Consider the following 19029-nt stretch of genomic DNA (forward strand, 5'->3'; position numbering starts at 1 on the left):
TCAAAGCAGCCCAATCCCGCCAGAAGAGCTACTATGATAGTAAGCACCATGATTTGGCTTTCGAGATCGGAGATCATGTTTACCTCCGCGTCTCTCCTATGAAAGGTACTCGTCGCTTCGGTATCAAAGGGAAGCTTGCCCCTAGATACGTGGGACCTTTCAAGATTGTCAGCAAGAGAGGCGATCTCGCCTATCAACTCGAGCTTCCTTCAAACTTTGCAAATGTTCATGATGTGTTCCATGTCTCTCAGCTTCAAAAGTGCTTCAAGACTCCTGACCGCACCGTCAACTTCGAGGACATTGAGCTCCAAGAAGATCTCTCCTATCGTGAGCACCCAGTTGCTATTCTTGAAGACTCTGAACGCAAGACTCGCAACAAGTCAATCAAATTCCTCAAAGTCAAGTGGTCACACCATTCCGACCGTGAAGCTACCTGGGAACGCGAGGATCACCTCCGTTCTGAGTACCCGGCGTTCTTTCAGTCCTAGATCTCGGGACGAGATCCTTTCGTAGTGGTGGAGTGTTGTAACACCCCGGATATGACTTTCCCAATTTGTACTCCAACTCTTGCCGTTTCCGGCGTTAAGTTATTTTATTTTCTCGGGTTCGGGTCTTTGTCTCCGTGTGTTGTTATCGTTGTCATGCATCTCATATCATGTCATCATGTGCATTACATTTGCATACGTGTTCATCTCATGCATTTGAGCATTTTCCCCGTTGTCCGTTTTGCATTCCGGCGCTTCGTTCTCCTCCGGTGGTCATTTCTAGCTTTCTTTCGTGTGTGGGGATTAAACATGTCCGGATTGGACCGAGACTTGCCAAGCGGCCTTGGTTTACTACCGGTAGACCGCCTGTCAAGTTTCGTACCATTTGGACTTCGTTTGATGCTCCAACGGTTAACCAAGGGACCGAAAAGGCCTCGTGTGTGTTGTAGCCCAACACCCCTCCAATTTGGCCCAAAACCCACCAAAACCTTCTCCATCATCTAGAGCGTTCGATCACGATTGCGTGGCCGAAAACCGCACCTCATTTGGACACTCCTAGCTCCCCCCTATGCCTATAAATAGACCCTCCTCCAAAAATCCGGATCTCCCCCGTCCAAACCCTTAAAAAATCGTCTCCGCCGCCACCGGACACGTCCGGACGGAGCCGGACGCGTCCGCCGCCTCCGCCGACCAACCCGGCGCTGCCACGTGGCCCGGGCGCCCCACTTCGCCGCCGCCACCGACGCGGGCCCGCAGACCTAGCGCCGGCCCTCCCCGCCGCCCGACCGGGCCTCTCCGCCCGCGCCGCCTCTCCGCTCGGCCGTCGCCCGGCCCTCCCCACCGGCGTTCGTCCGCCGCCGCCTCGCCTCAAGTCCTGCGGATCTGGGCCGCCATGCCGGCTCCGGCGACCACCCGCGCCCCGCCGCCTCTCCACCGGCCGGCGCAACTCCGGCAAGCGCCGCCCCGCCGCCTCTCCACCACCCGGCGCCATCTCGCCGCACCACCACCTCCTCACCGCCCCGGCAAGTCCGCTGACGTCTTCTCCGGCGAACCTCGAAGAATGCGCCGCCGCTACAGTGCAGATCTCAGATCCAAAACTTCTCGGGTTGACTTTTTGCCCGAAACCCTAGCTCATATGCTCATGTTCATAGCATCGTAACTTTGCATCCGTAGCTCCGTTTTAGGCATATAGCATATCAAATTGTTCGTCTCAGAGAGCACATCAGTTCATTCCATTGCATCATTTTCATTTGAGTTCATCTTGATGCCCGAAATGCTGTTAGAAGAGTGCTACTTGAGATAATTGTCAGATCTGCTGCTCCATTTAGCTATTTGTCATTTTTGCCATGATTAATGTGTGCATGATATGCCCATGAGCTCTACATATGTTTTGTTAAGGGTTTTGCCATCTTTCCAGAGGTGCAACCCATGTATTTTTGTGATGTGTGTGGTGTCTAGCACAAGCTTGCAAAGTGAGGCACTTGGTAATGCTGATTTCAGGGACTTAGCATTTCCACTAAGTCCTTGAGCTGTTTATCTGATATGGCCATATGTTCATGTTGTTTCCTAGTGATCCGTGCCTCTTTGAGGATGATCAGTAAGGATGTTTTGTTAATCTTGTAGTGCTCTATCCATCCATGTCTTTGATTGCAATTATGGAGCACCCTAGCTTGAGTCAGTCGAGCTCTACTTTTGCTATTTCGTGAATCTGGGCAGATTGTCTACTTGTTAGCGATTTTGCCGATGATGTTGTAGTTGATCCGTGCAAGCTATGCTATTGTTCTTGCCATGTCTAGCTTGCATTTTGTGTATTCTTGATGGATGTATGCTTAGCTTGTCACGACTTGCTCCGTAGTGAGTGCATCGAGCTCGTAAACATGCCTACTTGATATCTGTTTCAGCATGCCCCAGTTTTCACTAAGTGTGAAAACTGATTAGGCTTTTGCTATGTTCACATGCTTGCAAATGTGTTTTATGATCCCTTTTGGCTCAAGGTCACTAAGGGACTTTTGTTAAGCTTTTTGAGTAGCTCCATGCCATGTTTTACTTTGCCTTGTTCAGGTCCTGTAGCATGTAGTTTTGTTGCTCCGAAGAGTGCTACCTGATCTGAAATTCCAGATAAGTGTTAATTTCACTAAGTCTGAAATCTGTTGACCATATGCATTTTTGCCATGCTTGTTTGAACCTGTTAATAGCTCAGTGCTAGACTTTTGTTAAGCATCATGAATGCATCCCTGCCATGTATTTTGTTGCCATGTTTGGGTGCTGTAGCATGTTCATTTTGTTGCATTTATATGGCTACTTGCTGTAAATCGCAGACCAGTGTCATATTTGAATTGCTTGCCATTTTCATACCGTAACTCCGATTCCGGCGTTCTTTATATCGTTTTCAAGCGATTTCATCTCATCTTTCCAGTGGCACACTTGGATTCCCAAGTTGAGGCCAGGTTCATTCATTCCTTGTCAAATCTTGCATATGCATCCCGCATCGCATCCCGCATAGCATACCATGTTTGCATCATATTGTTTGATCCTTGCACATGGTTGATTGTGTCCTTGTTGCTTGTTTGTCTTGTTTGGGTAGAGCCGGGAGACGAGTTCGCTAACGAGGAGCCCGTTGAGTTTACTTTTGAGGATCCAGTCAACTCTGACAACTTTGCAGGCAAGATGATCATACCCTCGAAATCACTACTATCTTTGCTTTGCTAGATGCTCGCTCTTTTGCTATGCCAATGCTACGATGCCTACCACTTGCTTTCAAGCCTCCCAAATTGCCATGTCAAACCTCTCACCCACCATGTCCTAGCAAACCGTTGATTGGCTATGTTACTGCTTTGCTCAGCCCCTCTTATAGCGTTGCTAGTTGCAGGTGAAGATTGGAGACCGTTCCTTGTTGGAACATTTATTTACTTGTTGGGATATCATTATATTGCCATGTTATCTTAATGCATCTATATACTTGGTAAAGGGTGGAAGGCTCGGCCTCTCGCCTAGTGTTTTGTTCCACTCTTGCCGCCCTAGTTTCCGTCATATCGGTGTTATGTTCCCGGATTTTGCGTTCCTTACGCGGTTGGGTTATAATGGGAACCCCTTGATAGTTTGCCTTGATTAAAGCTTTTCTAGCAATGCCCAACCTTGGCTTTACCATTTGCCACCTAGCCTCTTTTTCCCTTGGGTTTTCGGAGCCCGAGGGTCATCGTATTTAAACCCCCCCGGGCCAGTGCTCCTCTGAGTGTTGGTCCAACCCGTCAGCCGCCGGTGGCTACCAGGGGCAATTCTGGGCTGGCCTACCGGAAGTTTAGACAATCTGAGTGTGCCCTGAGAATGAGATATGTGCAGCTCCTATCGGGATTTATCGGCACATTCGGGCCGTGTTGCTGGTCTTGTTTTAACCTGTCGAAGTGTCTTGAAGAACCGAGGTACCGAGTCTGATCGGAACGTCTCGGGAGGAGGTATATTCCTTCGTTGACCGTGAGAGCTTGTCATGGGCTAAGTTGGGACTCCCCTGCAGGGATTTGAACTTTCGAAAGCCGTGCCCGCGGTTATGGGCAGATGGGAATTTGTTAATGTCACGTTGTAGATAACTTGAACCTTAATTTAATTAAAATGAATCAACTGAGTGTGTTACCGTGATGGCCTCTTCTCGGCGGAGTCCGGTAAGTGGACACGGTGTTTTTGTAATGTTTGCGTAGGTTGTCCTCTAGTTTCTCGCTCGCGCTTTGCCTTCTCTTCTCGCTCTATTTTGCGAACAGGTTAGCCACCATATATGCTAGTCGCTTGCTGCAGCTCCACATATTTACCCTGCCTTACCCCTTTTTAAGCTTAAATAGTCTTGATCGCGAGGGTGCGAGATTGCTGAGTCCCTGTGGCTCACAGATTACTATTACACCAGATGCAGGTCCTGATGTTTCCGCTCCAGGTGACACGCTTGAGCTCAAGTGGGAGTTCGACGAGGACTCTCAACGATACTATGTTTCCTTTCCTGATGATCAGTAGTGGTGCCCAGTTGGGGGTGATCGGGACCGTGTCGCATGTTGGGTTATCTTTTATTTTGGCGCCGTAGTCGGGCCATGAGTGTTTGGATGATGTAATGTTATTTCTGCACCTTGATTGACGTGGCGAGTGTAAGCCAACTATGTTATCTCCCCTTTATTATTTATATTACATGGGATGTTGTGAAGATTGCCTAACTTGCGACATATGCCTTCAATGCGATTATGCCTCTAAGTCGTGCCTCGACACGTGGGAGATATAGTCGCATCGAGGGTGTTACATCCTGCTTTGAGTTACAAATGTGAGCAACCGCACCGGTTTCAAATACCGAGGAGCTACTACGAGTACTGGTAAGGTACACATCAATTACATGTATATCACATATACCTTTCGTGATGCCGGCCTTCTTGTCCGCTAAGTATTTGGGGCAGTTCCACTTCCAGTGACCACTTCCCTTGCAATAAAAACACTCAGTCTCGGGCTTGGGTCCATTCTTTGGCTTCTTCCCGGCAGCTTGCTTACCAGGCGCGGCAACTCCCTTGCCGTCCTTCTTGAAGTTCTTCTTACCCTTGCCTTTCTTGAACTTAGTGGTTTTATTCACCATCAACACTTGATGTTCCTTTTTGACTTCTACCTCTGCTGATTTCAGCATTACGAATACTTCAGGAATGGTCTTTTCCATCCCCTACATATTGAAGTTCATCACAAAACTCTTGTAGCTCGGTGGAAGCGACTGAAGGATTCTGTCAGTGACCGCGTCATCCGGGAGATTAACTCCCAGCTGAGTCATGCGGTTATGCAACCCAGACATTTTGAGTATGTGCTCGCTGACAGAACTATTTTCCTCCATCTTACAGTTGAAGAACTTGTCGGAGACTTCATATCTCTTGACCCGGGCATGAGCTTGAAAAACCATTTTCAGCTCTTCGAACATCTCATATGCTCCGTGTCTCTCAAAACGCTTTTGGAGCCCCGGTTCTAAGCTGTAAAGCACGCCGCACTGAATGAGGGAGTAATCATCAACACGTGTCTGCCAAGCGTTTATAATGTCTTGGTTCTGTGGGACGGGTGCGTCACCTAGCGGTGCTTCTAGGACATAATCTTTCTTGGCAGCTATGAGGATGATCCTCAGGTTCCGGACCCAGTCCATATAGTTGCTGCCATCGTCTTTCATCTTGGTTTTCTCTAGGAACGCGTTGAAGTTGAGGACAACGTTGGCCATTTGATCTACAAGACATATTGTAAAGATTTTAGACTAAGTTCATGACAATTAAGTTCATCTAATCAAATTATACAATGAACTCCCACTCAGATAGACATCCCTCCAGTCATCTAAGTATAACATGATCCGAGTTAACTAGGCCGTGTCCGATCATCACGTGAGACGGACTAGTCAACATCGGTGAACATCTTCATGTTGATCGTATCTTCTATACGAGTCATGCTCGACCTTTCGGTCTTCTGTGTTCCGAGGCCATGTCTGTACATGCTAGGCTCGTCAAGTTAACCTAAGTGTATTGCGTGTGTAAATCTGTCTTACACCCGTTGTATTCGAACGTTAGAATCTATCACACCCGATCATCACGTGGTGCTTCGAAACAACGAACCTTCGCAACGGTGCACAGTTAGGGGGAACACTTTCTTGAAAATATTATGAGGGATCATCTTATTTACTACCGTCGTTCTAAGTAAACAAGATGCAAAAACATGATAAACATCACATGCAATCAAATAATAGTGACATGATATGGCCAATATCATATAGCTCCTTTGATCTCCATCTTGGGGCTCCATGATCATCTTGTCACCGGCATGACACCATGATCTCCATCATCGTATCTCCATGAAGTTGCTCGCCAACTATTACTTCTACTACTATGGCTAACACGTTTAGCAATAAAGTAAAGTAATTTACATGGCGTTTCTCAATGACACGCAGGTCATACAAAAATAAACACATCTCCTATGGCTCCTGCCGGTTGTCATACTCATCGACATGCAAGTCGTGATTCCTATTATAAGAACATGATCAATCTCATACATCACATATATCATTCATCATTCATCACAACCCTTGGCCATATCGCATCACAAAACACTTGCTGCAAAAACAAGTTAGACGTCCTCTAATTGTTGTTGCAAGTTTTTATGTGGCTGCTATAGGTTTCTAGCAAGAACGTTTCTTACCTACGACAAAACCACAACGTGAATTGCCAATTTCTATTTACCCTTCATAAGGACCATGTTCATCAAATCCGATCCGACTAAAGTGGGAGAGACAGACACCCGCCAGCCACCTTATGCAACAAGTGCATGTCAGTCGGTGGAACCGGTCTCACGTAAGCGTACGTGTAAGGTTGGTCCGGGACGTTTCATCCCACGATGCCGCCGAATCAAGATAAGACTAGTAACGGCAAGCAAATTGACAATATCGACGCCCATAACTACTTTGTGTTCTACTCGTGCATATTAACTACGCATAGACCTAGCTCTGATACCACTGTTGGGGAACGTTGCAGAAAACAAAAAATTTCCTACGTTTCACCAAGATCAATCTATGGAGTCAACTAGCAACGAGAGGAGAGTGCATCTACATACCCTTGTAGATCGCGAGCGGAAGCATTCAAGAGAACGGGGATGATGGAGTCGTACTCGCCGTGATCCAAATCACCGATGACCAAGTGCCGAACGGATGGCACCTCCGCGATTAACACACGTACGGAGCGGATGACGTATCCTCCTTCTTGATCCAGCAAGGAGGAAGGAGAGGTTGATGAAGATCCAGCAGCACGACGGCGTGGTGGTGGATGTAGCAATGATCGCAGCAGGGCTTCGCCGAGCTTCTGCGAGAGGGAGAGGTGTAGCAGGGGAGAGGGAGGCGCCAAGACTTGAGGTGCGGCTCCCCTCCCTCCCTCCCTTTATATAGGCCCCCTGGGGGCGCCGGCCCTGGAGATGCGATCTCCCAAGGGGGCGGCGGCCAAGGGGGGTGGAGTGCCCCCCAAGGCAAGTGGAGGCGCCCCCACCCTAGGGTTTCCAACCCTAGGCGCAGGGGGGCCCAAGGGTGGGGGCGCACCAGCCCACTATGGGCTGGTTCCCCTCCCCACTTCAGCCCATGGGGCCCTCCGGGATGGGTGGCCCCACCCGGTGGACCCCCGGGACCCATCCGGTGGTCCCGGTACAATACCGGTGACCCCGAATCTTTCCTGATGACCGAAACTACACTTCCTATATATAATTCTTCACCTCCGGACCATTCCGGAACTCCTCGTGACGTCCAGGATCTCATCCGGGACTTCGAACAACTTTCGTATTACTGCATACTCATATCTCTACAACCCTAGCGTCACCGAACCTTAAGTGTGTAGACCCTATGGGTTCGGGAGACACGTAGACATGACCGAGACGGCTCTCCGGCCAATAACCAACAGCGGGATCTGGATACCCATGTTGGCTCCCACATGCTCCTCGATGATCTCATTGGATGAACCACGATGTCGAGGATTCAAGCAACCCCGTATACAATTCCCTTTGTCAATTGGTATGTTACTTGCCCGAGACTCGATCGACGGTATCCCAATACCTTGTTCAGTCTTGTTACCAGCAAGTCACTTTACTCGTACCGTAATGCATGATCCCGTGATCAACCACTTGATCACATTGAGCTCATTATGATGATGCATTACCGAGTGGGCCCACAGATACGTCTCCGTCATACGGAGTGACAAATCCCAGTCTCGATTCGTGCCAACCCAACAAACACTTTCGGAAACACATGTAATGTACCTTTATAGTCACCCAGTTACGTTGTGATGTTTGGTACACCCAAAGCACTCCTATGGTATCCGGGAGTTGCACAATCTCATGGTCTAAGGAAATGATACTTGACATTCAGAAAAGCTACAACAAACGAACTACACGATCTTTGAGCTAAGCTTAGGATTGGGTCTTGTCCGTCACATCATTCTCCTAATGATGTGATCCCGTTATCAATGACATCCCCATGTCCATAGCCAGGAAACCATGACTATCTGTTGATCAACGAGCTAGTCAACTAGAGGCTCACTAGGGACACATTGTGGTCTATGTATTCACACATGTATTACGATTTCCGGATAATACAATTATAGCATGAATAATAGACAATTATCATGAACAAGGAAATATAATAATCATTTTATTATTGCCTCTAGGGCATATTTCCAACACCGGTGACGCGTGGCGCCTTTTGGTGTCGTCCTCCTCCCTGTAGGCGCGTTGATGAGGAGTCCAAATCACTCAAATCCCTCAAGTCTGGGTCTCCGGGCGAAAGTCCATGATCTGGTTTTGCTGGATCGGGGATGACGACGTTGTGTACGTCGCTACCTCCATGGAGGTATCGTCTTGGAGACCTTGACTGTGGGTGGTTACCGACGGCCCATGTGGTTGGCTGGGGGTGGTGGGTGGTTGTTGGTGGTGGTGGTGCGGCCGGCTTGGGGTCGGCGGTGGTTTTGTTCTCTTCTTTGGCGGTGTTCGTGCTCGAGTGCTCCTTGGTGTGTCTCTGCTAAGCGGTGCCCTGAGGCTACGCCGGTGGCGCATAGGTGTCGTGGCACAGTCTCGGCCTCGCATGACCGTTCGAATGTACCCCCGACACAGCTAGTGTCGCGGCGTTGTGTAGTCTTGGTTGCGCATGTGCCTTTTGATTGGGTCGACGGTACAGTGCCATGGTTTGGTCCACTAGGCGATGCTCTTCGACTACGCCGGTGGCACACAGGCGCCGTCACGTCCGTCTCGGTCTCGTGTGACCCTTCAAATGTGCCCCATGACACTGGTGGTGTTGCGGCGTTGTGCAGTCTCGGATGCGCGAAGCCTTTCGACTGCGTCGACGGTGTAATGTCATGGTTTGGTTTTGGCTAGCCGATGCCGTTCGATAACGCAGGCGGTGCTCTTTGTTTGTTTTGTGTTGTGTTTCCCTCTTTGTTCTCTCCCCAGTATGTGTTGTTTTGCTTTATCTCTTCTCCCTTGTGCCCCATGTACCTCTGGTTCATTTGAACCCTATCTTGCAACAAGGCTGCAAAGTCTTATAGGCAAAATGAATACAATTCAGGTGGGAGGCTTCGCCTCCCCCCGGTGACCTTCAAAAAAAAGATCTATCTAGTCATAGTCAAGGTGGTTGTGTTTCCTTGTATACAACTGGTACAGTGATTGGCGTATTTAGGGGCCGTCCATTCACTATGATCAAATGGTGGAGAAATAGGAGTTACGAGGAGTTACGAGAGTAAAATTACATGAAATTACAAATAACTGTGGGACCATTACAAGATTATGGTGGGGCAAATCATTTTTCAAAAGGGTAGATTCGTCCCATTTAGTGTGCAGCGCTGGGAGAAAAGGAAAAAGAAACGTATCCACACACACTTCTTTCCCCTCTGTCGATCCCCTCTCTGCGCCTCCTCCTCTGCCGTGTCGCTGCGCCGCCGCATGCTTCTTCCCCCCTCTCCGCGCCTCCTCCTCTGCCGGTCGCTGCGCCGCCGGCTTAGCCGCTTCTCCTGCGCCTTCTCCTCCCCGCTCCTTGCTGAGTCATCGACCAGATCGGCGTCCATGCTCAGCAGCGGCGGCGGCATCTTCAGCGGAGGAGGCGGGTGGTCGTGGCGGCGGCATCTTCAGCGGCGTCGCCGGTCTCCCGTCGCTGACCTCGGCCTCACCCAGAAGAGGTTTTGTCCGCCCATGCCGCCAAGGAGGGGGAGCAGCCGTGCCCGGACGAGGTCGTCCCCAACTCCTGCATCTAGTCGTCGACCTTACCAACACTGCAGTCGCCGCTGCTGGTCGAGGTCGCCTAGGTTGACACCGGCCCCGCCGAACTACAGGTCATCCTGCCCGACATTGTACGTACGGTCTCTTGCTCCCCCCTTCACCCCCTATGTTGATCCCGACATGTATTGATTTGATTGGGCAGTTCAATTCAGTGGTTCCAAGCGAGGAAGTGGTTGGATGTGCGATGGCCTAGCGGCGTAGATACGCGATAGATTTGTGCTTTGTCGATTGATGCACATGGGGAGCTATGCAGTTACCCTATAGAGGAGTCAAATTTCTTGTAGAATGATATTTGCAGTGTTATTGTTCGTCACGTACAAAGCGCAGGAATCATATTAATAAGTTATACATCGTTTGTGCCATAATTTGCCATCTTGGATAAGGATTGATAGAAGACAGAAGGACCAAAATCATCTACACTTTCTCACTACTAAGTAGAAATTTGCTACTTCAACCCTTCTGGTTTAGGAAAGTGACAGTTTTCAGCAATTGTTTAGCCGTAGGGAAGAACATACAACATATCGCTTTATTCTGCCCATTCATGTGTGATGGAGCAGTTGTAGGACATTGTTTTTTCTCTTCGATGTTCTTTTCCAAGTGAAATCCATGGTTGCTTCCGAAAACTTCAAATTTGCAAGAAGACGTTTTATTTGCCAAAAGATGGTTGTTGTTCTGCCACTAGACTGACCATCCAGCTTTTAATTTTAGTGTAATATCAAGATATTGCAATTGAACTCTTCTTAAGGTAATTCTCTGTTTTATCTGAACTCACTAAGATTATTTGCTTTTTCTTTGGTCTTTTGCACATTTAAAATGCTAGAGAAATTTTTGCCAATCTCTTTAATTTTCACGCAAAGCTAAGATGTTTCCCATTTATAATTTAGAGACAAGCATCTTGTCAAAGCTTAGGCTTACAATGGAGACACCATCAGTGGCAATTGCAAAGTTCTGTGCTTGATATGTCAGTATCTTTCTAATCTCCCACCTCACGCGCTGAAATTAGAGGGCAAAGGAGCACACACAATGAGCACCCGCAAGTAATATATTCTGCCAAATATATACAAGCATGCCTACACAATGCTAGTAATAATCATTGTGTACAATGGCGCCATACATTGTGGAGCAAGGCCAGAACTATGTTCCTTCATCTACATTTTGCACAGATGAGCAATTATTACCTTCTTGCCTTTTTCAGGTATTTGGCAATATTGGCTCTTGGGCTACCCAATTGATCACTGAAGCTGGTGGCAAGGTGGTCTCCATCAGAGATGTCACAGGGGTTGTCAACAACTCCAATGGCATTGACATAGCCAAGCTGATGAAGCACTCGGCAGAGAACCGCGGGATCAAGGGCTTTGACGGAGGCGACGCCATCGACCCGACCTTGCTGCTCACGGAAGAGTGCGACATGCTCATCCCGGCAGCTCTGGGAGGAGTCATAAACAAGTAATCTTCTATTTCCTTGTCCCATCTCACTTCATCCAATCTTTATCAGATTACTGCTCAGAAGCTCAGTTAAAGTATCCTCCTGGTTGTTATTTTTTGTGTATCTGAATATATTTTTGTTAATAAAAAGTCCGTTCGATTTTCTTCTTCTACTAGGGACAATGCTGATGCCATCAAAGCAAAGTACATCATCGATGATGTTAACCACCCAACAGACCCCGAGGCCGACGAGGCAGGAACACCAACATTTTGCCACAAAAATAAGCTGCATTTTCAAGGAAATATGCCCTAGAGGCAATAATAAAGTTATTATTTATTTCCTTATATCATGATAAATTTTTATTATTCATGCTAGAATTGTATTAACCGGAAACATAATACATGTGTGAATACATGGACAAACAGAGTGTCACTAGTATGCCTCTACTTGACTAGCTCGTTGATCAAAGATGGTTAAGTTTCATAACCATAGACATGAGTTGTCATTTGATTAACGGGATCACATCATTAGGAGAATGATGTGATTGACTTGACCCATTCCGTTAGCTTAGCACTTGATCGTTTAGTTTGTTGCTACTGCTTTCTTCATGACTTATACATGTTCCTATGACTATGAGATTATGCAACTCCCGTTTACCGGAGGAACACTTTGTGTGCCACCAAACGTCACAACGTAACTGGGTGATTATAAAGGTTCTATACAGGTGTCTCCAGAGGTACTTGTTGGGTTGGCGTATTTCGAGATTAGGATTTGTCACTCCGATTGTCGGAGAGGTATCTCTGGGCCCACTCGGTAATGCACATCACTATAAGCCTTGCAAGCATTGCAACTAATGAGTTAGTTGCAGGATGATGTATTACAGAATGAGTAAAGAGACTTGCCGGTAACGAGATTGAACTAGGTATTGAGATACCGACGATCGAATCTCGGGCAAGTAACATACCGATGACAAAGGGAACAACGTATGTTGTTATGCGGTCTGACCGATAAAGATCTTCATAGAATATGTAGGAGCCAATATGAGCATCCAGGTCCCGCTATTGGTTATTGACCAGAGAGGTGTCTCGGTCATGTCTACATAGTTCTCGAACCCGTAGGGTCCTCACGCTTAACATTCGTTGACGATATAGTACTATATGAGTTATGTATGTTGGTGACTGAATGTTGTTTGGAGTCCGGGATGAGATCACGGACATGACGAGGAACTCCGGAATGGTCCAGAGATAAAGTTTGATATATGGGATAATAGTGTTTGGTCACCGGAAGGGTTCCGGAATTCACCGGAAGGGGTTCCAGATGTTTCCCGAAATGTTTGGGTACGAGAACACTTTATTTGGGCCAAAGGGGAAAGCCCACAAGGTTTTTGGAAAGCGCAAAAGGAAGTTTTGCGGAGTCCAGGGGCCAGACGCCAGGGTCCCTGGCGTCTAGGTCCAGACACCGGGAACCCTGGCGTCTGGCCCTGGAGTCCGAGAAGGACTCTTGCCTTTCGGGTGAAACCGACTTTGTGGAGGCTTTTACTCCAAGTTTTGACCCCAGGGCTCAACATATAAATAGAGGGGTAGGGCTAGCACCCAAGACACATCAAGAAACACCAAGCCGTGTGCTGGCAACCCCGTCCCCTCTAGTTTATCCTCCGTCCTAGTTTTCGTAGTGCTTAGGCGAAGCCCTGCGGAGATTGTTCTTCACCAACACCGTCACCACGCCATCGTGCTGCCGGAACTCATCTACTACTTCGCCCCTCTTGCTGGATCGAGAAGGCGAGGACGTCACCGAGCCGAACGTGTGCAGAACTCGGAGGTGCCGTGCTTTTGGTACTTGGATCGGTCAGATCGTGAAGACGTACGACTACATCAACCGCGTTGATATAACACTTCCGCGAACGGTCTACGAGGGTACGTAGACAACACTGTCCCATCTCGTTGCTATGCATCACCATGATCTTGCATGTGCGTAGGAATTTTTTGAAATTACTACGTTCCCCAACAGTGGTATCAGAGCCAGATTTTATGCGTAGATGTCATATGCACAAGTAGAACACAAGTGAGTTGTGGGCGATATAAATCATACTGCTTACCAGCATGTCATACTTTGGTTCGGCGGTATTGTTGGATGAAGCGGCCCGGACCGACATTACGCGTACGCTTACGCGAGACTGGTTCTACCGACGTGCTTTGCACACAGGTGGCTGGCGGGTGTCAGTTTCTCCAACTTTAGTTGAACCGAGTGTGGCTACGCCCGGTCCTTGCAAAGGTTAAAACAACACCAACTTGACGAACTATCGTTGTGGTTTTGATGCGTAGGTAAGAACGGTTCTTGCTAAGCCCAGTAGCAGCCACGTAAAACTTGCAACAACAAAGTAGAGGACATCTAACTTGTTTTTGCAGGGCATGTTGTGATGTGATATGGTCAAGACATGATGCTAAATTTTATTGTATGAGATGATCATGTTTTGTAACCGAGTTATCGGCAACTGGTAGGAGCCATATGGTATTCGCTTTATTGTATGCAATGCAATCGCCCTGTAATGCTTTACTTTATCACTAAGCGGTAGCGATAGTCATAGAAGCATAAGATTGGCGAGACGACAACGATGCTACGATGGATATCAAGGTGTCGCGTCGGTGACGATGGTAATCATGACGGTGCTTCTGAGATGGAGATCACAAGCACAAGAAGATGATGGCCATATCATATCACTTATATTGGTTGCATGTGATGTTTATATTTTATGCATCTTATCTTGCTTTGATTGACAGTTGCATTATAAGATGATCTCTCACTAAATTATCAAAGTATAAGTGTTCTCCCTGAGTATGCACCATTGCGAAAGTTCTTCGTGCTGAGACACCACGTGATGATCAGGTGTGATAGGCTCTACGTTCAAATACAACGGGTGCAAAACAGTTGCACATGCGGAATACTCAGGTTAAACTTGATGAGCCTAGCATATAACAGATATGGCCTCGGAACACGGAGACCGAAAGGTCGAGCGTGAATCATATAGTAGATATGATCAACATAGTGATGTTCACCTTTGAAACTACTCCATCTCACGTGATGTTCGAACATGGTTTAGTTGATATTGATCACGTGATCACTTAGAAGATTAGAGGGATGTCTATCTAAGTGGGAGTTCTTAAGTAATATGATTAATTGAATTTAAATTTATCATGAACTTAAGTCCTGGTAGTATTAGCATATCTATGTTGTAGATCAATAGCTCGCGTTTAGCTCCCCTGTTTTATTTTTGATATGTTCCTAGAGAAAACTAAGTTGAAAGATGTTAGTAGCAATGATGCGGATCGGATCCGTGATCTGAGGTTTATCCTCATTGCTGCACAGAAGAATTATGTCCTTGATGCACCGCTAGGTGACAAACCTATTGCAGGAGCAGATGCAGATGTTATGAACGTTTGGCTAGCTCAATATGATGACTACTTGATAGTTTAGTGCACCATGCTTAAACGGCTTAGAATCGGGACTTCAAAGACGTTTTGAATGTCATGGACCATATGAGATGTTCCAGGAGTTGAAGTTAATATTTCAAGCAAATACCCGAGTTGAGAGATATGAAGTCTCCAACAAGTTCTATAGCTAAAATATGGAGGAGAATAGCTCAAGCAGTGAGCATGTGCTCAGATTGTCTGGGTACTACAATCGCTTGAATCAAGTGCGAGTTAATCTTCCAGATAAAATAGTGATTGACAGAATTCTCTAGTCACCATCACCAAGTTAGTAGAACTTCGTGATGAACTATAATATGCAAGGGATAACGGAAACGATTCCCAAGCTCTTCGTGATGCTGAAATCGACGAATGTAGAAATCAAGAAAATCATCAAGTGTTGATGTTAAACAAAACCAATAGTTTCAAGTAAAGGGACAAAGGGGGAACTTCAAGAAGAACGGCAAGCAAGTTGCTGCTCAAGTGAAAAAAACCCAAGTCTGAACCTAGGTCTGAAACTGAGTGCTTCTACTGCAAAGGGACTGGTCACTGGAAGCGGAACTACCCCAAGTAATTGGCGGATAAGAAGGATGGCAAAGTGAACATAGGTATATTTGATACACATGTTATTGATGTGTACTTTACTAGTGTTTATAGCAACCCCTCAGTATTTGATACTAGTTCAGTTGCCAAGAATAGTAACTCGAAACGGGAGTTGCAGAATGAACAGAGACTAGTTAAGGGTGAAGTGACGATGTGTATTGGAAATGGTTCCAAGATTGATATGATCATCATCGCACACTCCCTATACTTTCGGGATTAGTGTTAAACCTAAAATAAATGTTATTTAGTGTTTGCGTTAAGCATGAATATGATTGGATCATGTTTATTGCAATACGGTTATTCATGTAAGTTAGAGAATAATTGTTGTTCTGTTTACATGAATAAAACCTTCTATGGTCATACACCCAATGAAAATGGTTTGTTGGATCTCGATCGTGGTGATACACATTTTCATAATATTGAAACCAAAAGATGCAAAGTTAATAACACTAGTAGAAAAAGGGTCAAATGTTCACCCCTTTAGCACTGGTTTGTATTTGAGCTGGCACTAATGTGACCATTAGTGCCGGTTCGAATGGCTATGCATTAGTGTCGGTTCGTAATTAACCTTTAGTACCGGTTCGTGCCACGAACCGGTAGTAAAGGGGTGGTGGCAGGCTGGCGTCAGGCCAGGGCCCCACGAGCCCCTTTAGTGATGGTTTGTGACACAAACCGGTACTAAAGGTCTAAACTATAGTACCGGTTTGTGTCACCAACCGGCACTAAAGAGTCTTATCCTATAGTCCCGGTTGGGCAATTTTCAAACTCTACCCCCCCCCCCCCCCCCCGTGTATCGCCATTTCAGTTTTGAAAAAATCAAAAGAAAATGATAAAAACTTCAAAAAATAAAATCCTTGGAGAGGTAGTAATATTACTACATCTACTAGTTAGGAAAATTTGAAAACTTAAATTTGGACATGTTTTGCAAAAAGTGTAGGGAAAATGTAAAATGGCTATAACTTTTGCATACGATGTCAGAAAAAAACGTATAATATATCAAAAAATTCAGCACGAAAATCCGCATCCGATGGAGACCGCCTACGGCCTGTTTGCAATTTTTTAGAATCCTCAAATTCCAAAAGGAAAAAAAGATATGGTCAAATTTCAGTTTTTTTAAAAAAATTGGTTAAATCTGGTCAAACTACTTATTCAAGAAGTATTAATGTTACTACATAATTATTCAAGAATATTAGTGTTACTAAATAATTATTTCAATTTTTTGAATTTTGGTTAAATCTGGTCAAACTATGGTCAAACTGTGGTCAAACTATGGTCAAACTTATTCAAGAAATATTAGTGTTACTAAATAATTACTGTTTTTTAGAATAATAGTTTCAAACTCAAAAGGTGAAACGTGTGGCCTAATGCTCAAGCTAAACTGCTGAGGATTAATAGGATTGACAGCTTACATTTGTCAGGAAAACAACAAGTGCAGACTTGGAATGTAGGGGGAATAGAACTCCGAAGTTAAGCGTGCTCACGCTGGGGGAGTGAGAGGATGGGTGACCGGCTGGGAAGTTAGGCGATTTGGAATGAGTGATCCACACTTGAGCAGTTAAGAGAGGTGATTAGAGACTAAATCACCAAATAATTCAGAAAAATTAAAAATAAAAAAAAGTCAAATTTTTTTCCAAAATTTTCAAAAAAAAACCCTTTAGTACCGGTTGGTAACACCAACCGGTACTAAAGGTCCCCCATACCAGGGCGCGAGCTCACGCCACGTGGTGGCACTTTAGCGCCGGTTCGTGCCGAACCGGTACTAAAGGGGGGGGGGGCTTTAGTGCCCACCCTTTAGTGCCGGTTACGGAACCGGCACTAAAGGCCCTTATGAACCGGTTTTAAAGCTCCGTTTTCTACTAGTGTAATGATAGTGCAACTTATTTATGGCACTGCCGTTTAGGTCATATTGGTGTAAAGCGCATGAAGAAAATCCATGCTGATGGGCTTTTGGAATCACTTGATTATGAATCAGTTGATGCTTGCGAACCATGCCTCACGGGCAAGATGACTAAGACTCTGTTCTCCGAAACAACGGAGCGAGCAACAGATTTGTTGGAAATCATACATATTGATGTATGTGGTCCGATGAATATTGAGGCTCATGGCAGGTATCATTATTTTTTGATCTTCACAGATGATTTGAGCAGATATGAGTATATCTACTTGATGAAACACAAGTCTGAAACATTTGAAAAGTTCAAAGAATTTCATAGTGAAGTGGAGAATCATCGTAACAAAAATAAAAAGTTTCTACGATATGATCGCAGAAGTAAAATATTTGAGTTACGAGTTTGGCCTTCAATTAAAACAATGTGAAATAGTTTCACTACTCATGCCACCTAGAACACCACAGCATAATGGTGTGTCCGAACGTCATAACTGTACTTTATTTGATATAGTGCAATCTATGATGTCTCTTACCGATTTACCACTATTGATTTGGGGTTATGCATTAGAGACAGCTGCATTCACGTTAAATAGGGCACCATCTAAATCTATTGAGACGACACCGTATGAACTATGGTTTGGCAAGAAACCTAAGCTGTCGTTTCTTAAAGTTTGAGGTTGCAATGCTTATGTGAAAAAGTTTCAACCTGATAAGCTCAAACCCAAATCAGAGAAGTGTGTCTTCATAGGATACCCAAAAGAAAAATGTTGGGTACACCTTCTATCACAGATCCGAAGGTAAGATATTCATTGCTGAGAATGGATCCTTTCTAGAGAAGGAGTTTCTCTCAGTGAGTGGGAGGAAAGTAGAACTTGATGAGGTAACTGTACCTGCTCCCTTATTGGAAAGTAGTTCATCACAGAAATCTGTTCCTGTGACTACTACACCAATTAGTGAGGAAGCTAATGATGATGATCATGTAACTTCAGATCAAGTTACTACCGAACCTCGTAGGTAAACCAGAGTGAGATCCACACCAGAGTGGTACGTAATCCTGTTCTGGAGGGTCATGTTACTTGACCATGACGAACCTACGAACTATGAGGAAGCGATGATGAGCCCAGATTCCACGAAATGGCTTGAGGCCATGAAATCTGAGATGAGATCCATGTATGAGAACAAAGTATGGACTTTGATTGACTTGCCTAATGATTGGCGAGCCATTGAGATTAAATGGATCTTCAAGAGGAAGACAGACGCTTATAGTAGTGGTACTATCTACAAAGCTAGAATTGTCGCAAAAAGGTTTTCGACAAGTTCAAGGTGTTGACTACGATGAGAGTTTCTCACTCGTATCTATGCTTAAGTCTGTCTGAATCA

Source organism: Triticum urartu, chromosome 2 (genome assembly GCF_003073215.2).
Source record: "Triticum urartu cultivar G1812 chromosome 2, Tu2.1, whole genome shotgun sequence".
Taxonomy (NCBI): domain Eukaryota; kingdom Viridiplantae; phylum Streptophyta; class Magnoliopsida; order Poales; family Poaceae; genus Triticum; species Triticum urartu.